Source organism: Tachypleus tridentatus, chromosome 9 (genome assembly GCF_004210375.1).
Source record: "Tachypleus tridentatus isolate NWPU-2018 chromosome 9, ASM421037v1, whole genome shotgun sequence".
Lineage (NCBI taxonomy): Eukaryota > Metazoa > Arthropoda > Merostomata > Xiphosura > Limulidae > Tachypleus > Tachypleus tridentatus.
This window is the reverse complement of record NC_134833.1, coordinates 92,786,485-92,798,497: the sequence shown is the minus strand read 5'-3', so window position 1 is coordinate 92,798,497 and position 12,013 is coordinate 92,786,485. Positions and strand designations below refer to the sequence as shown.

The 12,013-nt window shown below is 28.8% G+C and overlaps 1 long non-coding RNA gene across 1 annotated transcript in view; it reads left to right on the top strand.

Annotated features, from left to right (window-relative positions):
• LOC143225763 (uncharacterized) overlaps positions 1–12,013 on the top strand; it is a 48,362-nt gene that overhangs the window by 33,229 nt on the left and 3,120 nt on the right. The window contains exon 3 of the long non-coding RNA XR_013014061.1: positions 1–12,013. This exon is cut by the window's left edge and continues 21,705 nt beyond it. This is a non-coding gene — a long non-coding RNA (uncharacterized LOC143225763).

The following is a 12,013-nucleotide window of genomic DNA, read 5'->3' as shown; positions in this document are numbered from 1 at the left end:
GTTTGATATCACAGAGGTTAAATTTTTGTTTTAATGACCTGCTTTATGTTTAAATTTGTATTGGTTTCACAAGGATTAAACACCATGATACTCCTTTTGTCTTAACAACTTGCCTAGCATTTAAAGACTGTACATTAATTAGATTTCACAAGAATTAACTATCAGAGGACACTTCTGTTGTATTAACTTATTGAATCATTAAAAATTCTACACTGAATTCAGAAAGAATAAATATCACAGTAAATCTCTGCTCAATGATTTACTTTAAATCTAAAATTATATATTAGCATTGCAGGGACATAATAATTGTGCATTTTATGATAAAAGCATTAAATGTGACATGTTAGATTGTATTTACCACATTCAGAAAAGGTAAGCTGATTTATTCTAAATGGTTGTCATGTTTATAGAACATTGTGACCGTGTATTAATATTTTGTTAATTTTACGTACATGTATCCTATGCCGTAGAAACTATGAAATAAATATATCCTTTTGGTTGTTGTCAAAGCAGCTGTTAAATATACTTTTTTTAAATTGCATGAAATTTTTAAAACATTTTATCATCATTATATTGGTAAAATCTTGAGATTTTAAGATGCTATAACCAAATAAACTCCAGAATATATGTTTATGCATAGTACTTATCTACAGGCACAGAGAAAACAAGGTAAACCAGCATCATTAACACTTTCTGTTGTCTGTTGAATCCAAAGCACAGTTTTGGTTCATACCACATTCTGGAGTTATTCAAAATAACATGTAGTACATTTCTTTATAGAAAATCAGGTTTGAAGTTAATAAGTCCAAAAATTTAAAGAACTTTAAAAAGATGAGCAAAACTAATTAAGCATGTATTTTATCAAACAGTTTAGTTTACAAAATGTGATCTTTGTGATGGTGTCATTTTTAGTGTTTTTAAATATAAAATTGCAATTTGTTCGTCTTAAAGTTTGACATCGCACATGCAAACTGTCATACTTTTGAGAATTGAGCCTTCATCAAAACACACTGAAGTTAATATTTCATCACAAAAGAAACAGGATAATTTGGTTTCACATATCTGTATCTTGATCACTCTAATGGTTAAACTGATCTGAGAATAATTTCCTCTCTTCATTTCCCTTATTAAGCTGAATAGTGTTGAATTTGATATTAAATAAGTTGTGCCATTTTGCTTATGCTTTAATAAACACTTTATCAGCATCTTCAGTAACATCATTCTGAAATGCAATTTAGTCAGTAAAATCTGAAGTGATTCTTGAGTACCATATGTTAACATTAGTTCATTTTAAATGTACAGACATGTAAGTGATTTAGTAGAAGAGTTCACTGAAACCCTGAAATTGTCTGGCATTAAGATTTAGAAGTTTGGATGAGTAAGAAAGAAAACTTTATTACAAGCTTAACACAATAACATATGTGCAATGTGTATATAAGGTTCTGTCACATCAAGTACAAGAAGTTGGCATAGAGACAGGAATATCTATATAGCATGAAACAAAGAAATCAAATGGTTGTAGATTGCTGACGGCTTAGTAAAGATATCTTGATACCCCAGACTGCTGGTTTAGAGTAAGGTTGTGTTCTTCAGTTTTACATGTAGTACCTTTCAGACATTTTGGAAGGAATGGGTAAACTTTTTGATTATATAATTCTAATACTATTTTTGGGTATATAGTTATATAATTGTGGAAATACATTGTTAATATTATTATGTACAAGACAAGGTTTATAATAAACTCACTATTACAAAATTTCATCTGGCCATTGTTTGTTTTGTGATTACTGAATATGAAAATATAAAAACAAGATGTTAGGGTATTTGAAAGTACATCTTTTGTATAAATAATCTCTTGTTTTTAAACTTGTCTTCTCTTTTGAGACTTAAGTTTTTAGTATATTGATTAAAAAATTTATAAACTTCTTGTAGAATTTAATTTCTGTAGCATTAGAACCTAGTGTATTATTTTACAAAAGGAAAATGTCTTTGGAACTTTTCCAATCTCTCTTGTTTTTTTGGAAATGGGATGACTTGCTGTATCTTTAAAAGTTTGCATTATAACATTAATTTCATGAAGGCTAAATGACTATATATATATTCAAAACTTTTTATGGTATTGATTTCTTAAAGCATTACTGGCATGTAATATAATTACTTTAATAATTTGTTCCATAGCTCAAACATGTTGACATCACATTGATCTCCTGTAACACAGTAAACCCATATGAAAAGGACTAGGATTTTACATTTATGTACTACAACTCCATGACTCCTACAGTACATTATTTGTTTTTAGTGTAGGCTAAATTGGATAATTCAGTTAACATAATTTGAACTGTATGTGAGTTAGTAATGTATGTATGTATGTATGTAAGTACTGTTCACTCCTGTGTCCTTGGTGTAAATTGTATTAGGTTGTTATACTGACATAATCTGAACTACATGGGAGTTAGTAATACACTCATATCGGTAAGTACCTGTTATTCCTGTGTATTTCTTTTAAGATAAGTTAGTTCGTTTAATATACTCCAAATTCTGAGTGAGTTAACAATACATTGCTTTGTTCACTCATATCTGAACATATGTATGTTGTAACTCCTAATGGCTAACCAATTATACACGTGTTTTCTACATATAGGAATTTTTTAAGGATTTCTAAATGTAGTCTTTGTACAAATTGCAGGCATAAAGATTTACTCTGTTTATTCAGTCCCTTGATTTGATAAGCTAATTTATGGTAATAATTTGATACCTGAATATTTTCCATAAGTTATAGTTAGTGATTTAGTTTTTTGCACTTGTTTTACTTCATTACTCTTTGTTAAAAATCTAAATATTTTGTAGGTTTTGTTTCTTTATGCTTTATTTTATAAAATGAAGTCAGCATGTTGTGTTAATTGTATTTTTTGTTTGTAAAAACTGTGGGTTAATGAAATTGTACATTAAAATGAGTGTATATTCTTGACCTACAGTTGTTGTATGTAAATACTTGTAACTTTTTGTGTATCACTGGATAAGAGTAAATCAAGGCTGTAAGAAAAAATATCACTAGTGTAAACCATCATTACCATATTTGTATTTAATTCATGCAAATTTGAATGTATTGCTTAAAAGTAAAAACTAAACTATCTGTTGTGATAGTTGGTGAAATTTGAGAATATTATCACCCTAAAGTATATCTATCCTCTAAAATGTTTTTAGGTCAGAGGTATCGATGGAGAATGATGAAAGTGCAAACTCCTCTAGGGCTGAGATTCCAATGTCCTGACTGTAAAAAACTGTTTAACTCATCCAACACATTACAAAATCATCACTTTTTCCAGCATCAGAACAAGGGCAAGTACAGTTGTCAATTCTGTGGGAAGATCTTCAGTCGAAAATCAAACATGAGAAAACATTTCTGTGGCTACCAGGTATAAAAATAAAAGTTGCTCAAGATGGGATAGTTAAGTTAGACACCTGTGTGATTTCTTCAAGTACACCGTTGTTTTAATACAGTAACCATTGTACTGATGGTAAGAAAAACTGTCGTCAGTGAGTAAGTAAACTTTAGGGCACACTGTGAACTAGTTTATAAAGAAAATTCTGAATTAACTTGAACAGGTAATATGCATCATCAGTGTTTTATATTATACTCAAGAAATGCTATATATGTTTTATTTTTTTTGTTTTTTGTTTGTAATGCATTATGAAAGTACATCGTTTGTAAAAATAATCTGTCTTACTCTTACAATTATCTTTTTTTCAAAACTTAAGTATTTATTTATTGGAAAATTTTAAGATTTTTACAGAATTTATTTCTGTAGTATTAAAAGTTTTTATTTAACTTCACAAATTGCTAGGAAAATTTAATCCAATACTAGTTTTGAAAAGTTTCGTACTTTAGTTACACTATATATAATTAGTTTGTTGACCTATAATGTTATTAAAAATACAAGATTATCAGGTTATTTGTGTATGTTATTTATGTCACAGATATTGCTGGAATAAGTTCACTACAAAAGTCATATGTTGCTCAAATAAATAAATGAAACATTTTAATCTTCAAGCCAAGGTAGTTAACAGTCTTCAAGTTAGACATTCAGGATTCAAGTAGAATAATGATTTGATTGAAAGCTGAAAAGTATTTGTTGTAAAGCATTTAGAAATAATTATATCATCACGTAGTTTCTAAGTTGGACAGTTTTTAACCTAACAATCTGTTAAGATGTACACATACCATGTACCAGTTTTAATAGCAGACTCGCATGGTCAAGATGCACTGAAAGATATTATTAAGCTATGTTTAGGCCTAAAGTTTATGTTTTGGTTCACAAGGTTGACTTGGCCAAGTTGCATCAAAGTAAATGTTTTTAAAATTGATAAAGCTTGTAAAATATAAACAAAAACCTCAAAGGTGAAACACACACACAAAAGAAAAAGGTTCAATGCCACCCACAGATTTTTCTAAACTTCAACTTTATAAAATGATTATTGTATAATAAGAAGTTTATAATGTGTAGATCAGATATGCAATTCTATAAAGTTCACATATTATGTAATGATTGAACAAACCAGCCAACAAATTACAAATATTTAACAGTAAGATATAATAAACATTACAAATAGTATAGTTTGTAAAAGTTTGAACAGACATGCACTTAATATTATTAACTTCAGTTAAGTTTAACAGAGATGGTATAAACCACATAGCTGACATTAGTTTGAATGATGTTGAGTAATTAGAAAACTGACTGGAGGGCATAAACTCAGATGGTGTTAAATAAGTACAAATCATGTGAAGGGTTTTGGCTCTGATGGTGTTGATTAATTTGAGATCAAGTGATACTAACTCTGATTGTACTATGTAAATAAACATCAAGAAAAAGAAGACTATCTCAGACAGCACTGAGTAAACATGGGTCAGATAGAGAGTACTAGTTGTCGTAGAAAAGTTAATAATATGACATACTTAAGTCATACAGTTCTTGTTTTTAGTTACTTTTATTAAAATATTATTGATGTAGTATAAGTAGTGGATCATTTTCAGATGGAAAAGGTCATTGAGAGTCGTTTAGACTGAATAGTTATTTCTAGTTTTGCAATTGTGTGTAGAATACAAAAATACAGTAAAGGTAATTATGCTACCTAAAACTTATGGTGTTTGGACTGAAAATAAAAAAGTTGAAGAACTTGATAGTTGGTAAGTTATTGATTGTGTGATTCATATTTGTTATTTCTGGTCATAACTTGGTTTATCTAGAAATTAGAAATTTTAAACCTAATCTGAAATCTTTGATGTCTGCACAGTTAATTGTATAAAAAAAGTGTTCAGTCTGAACATGCTATAATCATAAACATAGTTTTTTGTGATTGGAATCAAAATGTATATCTGTATATAAAACTATGATGTGTTGGAAGGGTAATGAAATGCAACCTTTGTACTGAAAAAAACAAAAACTGTAATTCTTAGTTTAGGTAACTTTTTTGATGCTCCTTGTCAGTATATGTGAATCGGTCATATAGCTCTGATTGTTAATTGTCAGTGTTACAGTATTGTGTTTGTATTGAATCAAATGACAAAAAAAGGATGAATTTTATGATGTTTCCTGTTTTTACTTTTATATGTTGTTCAAGAACTTAGTAATACTACATACATGAATCAACAATTCTGGAAATATTGACAAATTTTTTAAATGTTTTATGACAGACTGATTGCTGTACATCATTTTTACAGAAATATTAAATTTTAAATTAGTTATTTTTCTTAATTTACAATTAAGAATGCTTACTGTCCATAGGACCACGGTATCGATGGAAAAGGATGTGGATAGAGACCTCAGCTGGGCGACGTTTCCAGTGTCCAGAGTGTTACAAGCTGTTCAACACATCTAATACCTTACAAAATCATCACTTTTTTCAACATCGACACAAAGAAAAGCACTGTTGTCAAATATGTGGAAAGGGCTTTACCAGAAAGTCTTACTTGAGAAGACATATTTGTGTTCCTTAGTTAGTGTTGGATAAGAAATTATTGTAGTAATGAGTGACCTGATATAGCTTAGAAAATTCAGCTGCAAATGAAAGCTGTGTGCCTTATTCTATACTGATAAAAGAACATTTTTTTCAGTAAATGTAGAATAATAACAGAGAGCTTGTATGTGATTTTTTTAGTGGTTCCACCAATGAACATTTTTGTATCACTGCCTACTTTTCAGAGAATTAGTGCTAGTAAAAGAATTGTATATATATATATATATATATATATATATATATATATAGTGTCATAACTTGTATGGATATTTAATAGGTAAAAATACATTTAATGGTCAGTTTTTCACTCCACCTACATATTTTTAAAATTGACAAAGCTTGTAAAATATAAACAAAATTGTTAAAGGTGACACACACATGCATGAGAATAGAAAAGCCAGATGTGAGGATACATTACTTAAAATATATACTCAAGGAAAAAAAATAGTGGATAAAATGTAAAAAACTGATCATTATTTACAAACAGTAACAAGTTAAACTAGTGACTGAAAGAAATGTTGGATATTACATGTAGATAACAAAAAGTATTTGTGAATTACAAGTCTATTCTCAATAAGTAAGATGTACATTTAATATTCAGTTTTTTAATTCATCAATTTTTGTAACTGTAATCCCAGCATCAGTTATGTCCCAACATTACTCAGAATAAACAAGAAAATTATCAATAGTGTTCCATAGTATGTTAAATAATTCTTATTAATGTATTAATGTAATACATTTATTATTTTTGTTCCAAAAACTACCATCATAATATGTTGAATATGTTTTGTTCTTGTGCAAGTATCATTTTAACAGCTTCTTGCAGTTGGTGTTTTACCTACTTTAGCTTGCATGAATAATAAATAACAGAGCAATAAGAAAAAATGATTTGACAGTTACTGAGAATGGGCATATATTATTTGTTCTACATTGTTCAGCAAAAAACACTTCTTGGATCATGACATCTGAACATTTTTTGGGTATGTAGTGGTTCAAACTGGCACAAAGAATGTTAATTTTTATACTGTTTTTATTGTAACATACAGATTTGCTCAGATATTTTGGAAATATTAACTGTAAAGGAAATTTATATCAGTAATAAATGTATGTATGCTCATTTAAAAACAGCTTGCAGGGTTTTCATAGCTAACTATATTTATAATAATTTAAATGTTTTCAGGTATATATTTAACCAAATAGATGAAAGCTTTTAATTTTTTCAAGTTATGATAGAAAAGGTTGATAGTTCTTTTGTTTAATTACTGTATATTATTTCTTTTGTGTACAGTTTTAAAAGTTGACAGTGTTTTTGTTTTGTTCAGTGCAGATATATTTCTACAAAAGTTGCAAAATAAACATAAAAAATGAACAGTGAGTTTCTTTGTAGTTATATTTTTGGGTACATTTTTTTTGTATTGCTTTTACATTGTATTGTGTAAATAAGCATTAGGCTCATGAAGTGTTTTTTTAATTATTAAGACTTCTATATCCTGGACTTTATAGTTCACAAATGGATCAAGCAAGCTATCAAGACCCCCATGGGGACTCGCTATCTTTGCCAGACTTGTAACAAGACATACAAGACATCAGACTCTCTCCGTGTTCATCATTTTTTCTCACATCGTTTAAGTACTTTAACGTGCAAGTTTTGTGGTCACATGTTCACCAAATTAGCAGAGTTCCGAAACCATGTGACAAGATGTCAAGCTATATCAACTTCATGATTTGCTAACTCTTAAAAGAAATTTAAGAAATTCAGTGAAGAACATGTAAATTTTTTTAGTCATAATGTTATGTATGTGTATATATTTAGGCCTTACATTTTTATAAATACTGTAAAGTTTTTTTTAAGTATGAGTAAAACTGGACAATAAAAAAGTAGTTTGGTAGTTAATAGAATTCAATAAAAGTATACAAGTTTTTTATTGGCAGTTTTTGAAATAAATTATCTTAATTTAAACTGATTTCTTTAGCTACTTTTTAGTTTACCTAACTAGGGACACAATCTGAAAAAAACTTTCTTAAAATACAGGTAACTACAGCACCAAATAATTAGAATTGTCTAGTCACACCCAAAATTAAGTAACTGTTTTCTTGAGAAAATGGTGAAAGAAAGAAATTAAAGTAATCCCATTCTAACATGTGCCTAGTTGACCAAACAGATAAATTTATATTCTCTCTAACTCAGTAATCAGAGATTATCTACTCTAGCCTGTGATTTTTACTATTCTAAAACGTTTGATTATAGTGACATTAAACACAGTATTTAGGGATCAAGTTTATATCTTGATTAATTGCTACATTAATTGTGCCATATTGACAATTTCTTTTAAAAATATTTAAAATTAAAACTTTATTGAAGAATAATTACCAACCATAATCTGTCAGTATTATATTCTTTGTAATTTTTTTGCTAGAATTTCAATCACAATTCTCAATAATACCTTTAAAAATCCTCACCACCTTTTTTATTTTTTTTATTCAACTGTGAAAGAACAGAATATATACAAAACGATTCAAGAGTTGCACTCATATACTAACATTTTGGTATTCTCAGGCTCATAAATAACCTTATGGATAAGGTTAATAATTGTAGATAACTGGGAAGATGAAATAAAATATATTAATTAAACTGAATTTCTTAATTGAAAAAAACAGACTAGATACATTGTAAAACTTGTATACCTTTTCCACTGTAAAGATTTTATCATTATTTACAAACAGCAGTACATCAAAACTGATAATTACACAAAACCATTGGACAGTACATGTAGATAAGAGAAGAAATTTACAAGTTATCAGTCTGTTCTGGAGGTAATTTGATATGAAGGCATATCATATTTTTTCTGCCTTCTTGTACTGATATAGAAATTTTGATTCATTCAAATTTATGTACAGTTTCCACAAAACAACTTGTCCAAATATACCATAAATCGTTTTACAATAGTTACCTTTTTTATGTCATTCATTCTAAATATTACCTTTGTCTTATCATGAGAAAGGTTTATGTAATATTAACCTTTTTCACTGGTCAATCATGACATTGTAAACTAGGAACTTGGAACGATATAAGTACACTTTTATTACCATATATCTAGCAACACCTACCCCCTTAATAACAACCAAACCTATTAATTCAAGCTGTCTTCTGTGCCCTTCTAGAACAGTGGCCAAATTTAATGTGGGGTCCATTAATTTTCTTTAAGTTATCCTTTACTTTCCCACACTGCTGAGCAGTTAGACAGAATTGTGTATTTTGTTTCAGTTTTATATTCTGAGCAACATTTGAAGAAGTGTATCAGTCACATGTACTGTAGAAGGTTTCCACACTCAGTGGTATCCAATGTTGAGATATTAGGATGTATCTTTGCCTTTGAGAATGATTATCTAGATGAGAATGAGCAACTGCAGTAGACTTTGTCTTTTCTTGCAACCTGTCTGAAGTTATCATTTTGAATCTAATTGCCACTTAAACTCTTTCCATTAAGGTGTAAATGTATCTAACACCTGGGTTGTGTCTTATTGTTTTACCCTTTACAAATTTATCAATGAGGATATCTTCATGATCTGCAGACAGCATAGTGCAATATATTTTCCAGTGTAGGAAAAGCAAATCTACATCAGTAGCTTACTTCTCTGAGTGAATCCTCTTTATAGTCTTTGAACGTAACTCACACCATAGCTTGGTTCAAAACATCATTGTGATTCAGCTACATCTGTATCCTAGTCATTAAGTTTCTCCTTTTATGCTTGAGTCCACCCATATATTTAATGTTTTTCTTGACTATATCTTTTGACAACAGAACAGAAAAAAAAAAATCTGTGCCACTCACAGGGTTCTGTGGCTTATATATAAAAATAATAAAATAGACCTCCTCACTAGGTCTCAGGATCACCATATTGCAAGACACTACGTAGACATACTCATCCATACTTTCTGTGAGCCAAAGGTAATGTTCAAATCTGGAACCTAAGCAGCATTGCTGGCTATTTTAATGTAACCATGTACATCATGAGAAAATTACCAAGTTATAAATAATATTTATATAAGTACTTGCATTATACAATTGGTGATAATAATGTACAAATCACCAATTTTATGTTATTCACAAGTTTACATGAGAATAATGGAATAGAAATGCAATAGTGAATAAATAAAATGCAACATTTACCAGCAGTCATACACGTAATCACTAATGGATTTTAAATTTAAGGTAACAGATCTAGATATTTTAATCCTTATACATATAAAATTAAAATTTTAAGAAAATAAATCTAAATATTTTAAAGAATTAAAATTTATGGAAAAGTCAAGGCTTTTTATATTTTTGATAACTAACTTTTGCTGATTCTCCTAGGTTGATTGACTTAACTTACTTTTAATTTAGCTTTTATACGTTTTAGTTGCTTTTGGATGTGGACTGGACTGAATTGGTTGTATCATGATATTTTTGCAATAAGAGATGGAATTTTCTCCTAGAAGTTCTGGGAAATTTAGTTAAGAATTTTATTAGATTTTATGCCATATACAATCATTGTCATCAAGGATAGTCTTTGTGAATGACACTTTCTTCTCTACATGCTTATCAACTTATTTATATTCTGCCCTTAGGTTAAACATACAGGGTCTTTTCAACCTGTACCTTTCACTGACCCTTAAATGGCAGCCATTATCAATTGATGCTGCTACCTACAACATTTTCACTGTTTAAGGGATAAGAAGTATCCATCTACATTCATATCATACATTTTACTATGGTAATTAACTAGATTTTTATGTTCATTGCTCAGAAGTGTCATAGAATATAGTGTAGCTCCAATTAATGATGTGGAATGGAACACAATCTAGCTTGATCAAAGTGGATTCCTTTGCATATATTCAATTTAATGTCAAGTTATGAAGATTTTTGTATGTCTCTCTCATGATGCTGATACAAAGATTACTTTTTTGATGATGAAGTATAAACTTTTGTAGTCTCAACATTTTTTTTGTATAATGAACTATGTGCATGTTTTTTTTTATATGGTATCCAGTATGAATATATTATTTAATCATTTTGTCAACTGTTATTTAATGTATAACTGTAGCTAATATTCCAATTAGTCTTTCCTAGTATACTTAAATAAAATTACTTCAGGCTTTTTATAAGTAATTTCACTGGACTGTGGTGAACTTTCTCTTTAAGATTATTCAAAATTGGAACACTGAAAATTAATCTTATTGTTACTCATCACAAGATAGTTATAAAACGTTATGTACGTTTGTTAACTACTAACTAACACCAATATACTTCCAATTTCATATTTTTATGCTATAATTTAGATGTCAACTGGAGGCCATGTAATGTTAGGAACAAAATATTTAATAAACCTAGAAAGTTCTACAAATTTTGATGTGAAATTTCCTAAAAATTTCAAAGTGAATTATAAATACAGGGTTCAGTGAAGCATTAAAAAAACATAGTTGATTTGAGAATTGTTTCTTATCAACAATGTGAATCATTCAAGGAGTATTTTTGTTTTCAGTACAAGATTTACTAGCTGTGAAGTTGTATTTGTAAGTTTATTTTTACCTAAATGTAGTACAGTCAGTGTGGTTTCCAGTGGAATGCTATTTATAAATGTGTCATAGAGATTAACAAAGTGTTAAAATTGTAGAAATTTTAAAGTAGGAAATAAATTGATTTGTTATCATTAGACAGACTGGACATTGAATTATTTTCACTGTATAATTTAAAATCATGTATAAAATTTTGCTAGTACTGAACACCAGAACTTATTTTTTGAAGCAGTACTAGTACCTGGATTAATTGAGTTGCTTTGTCATTTATTTGCTTTCACATAGGTTTTTTTCCAAAAACAGGTCTACTTCACCCAGTTGAGTACTCTTTTTTTTTAAGAATTTCATCCTTATTTAAAAGAACCTTTGATTGAAAGAAAAGTGATTGTTTGGGTGAAAATACTTGAACTTAAACTGTTGAAGATCAAAGAATAAGAA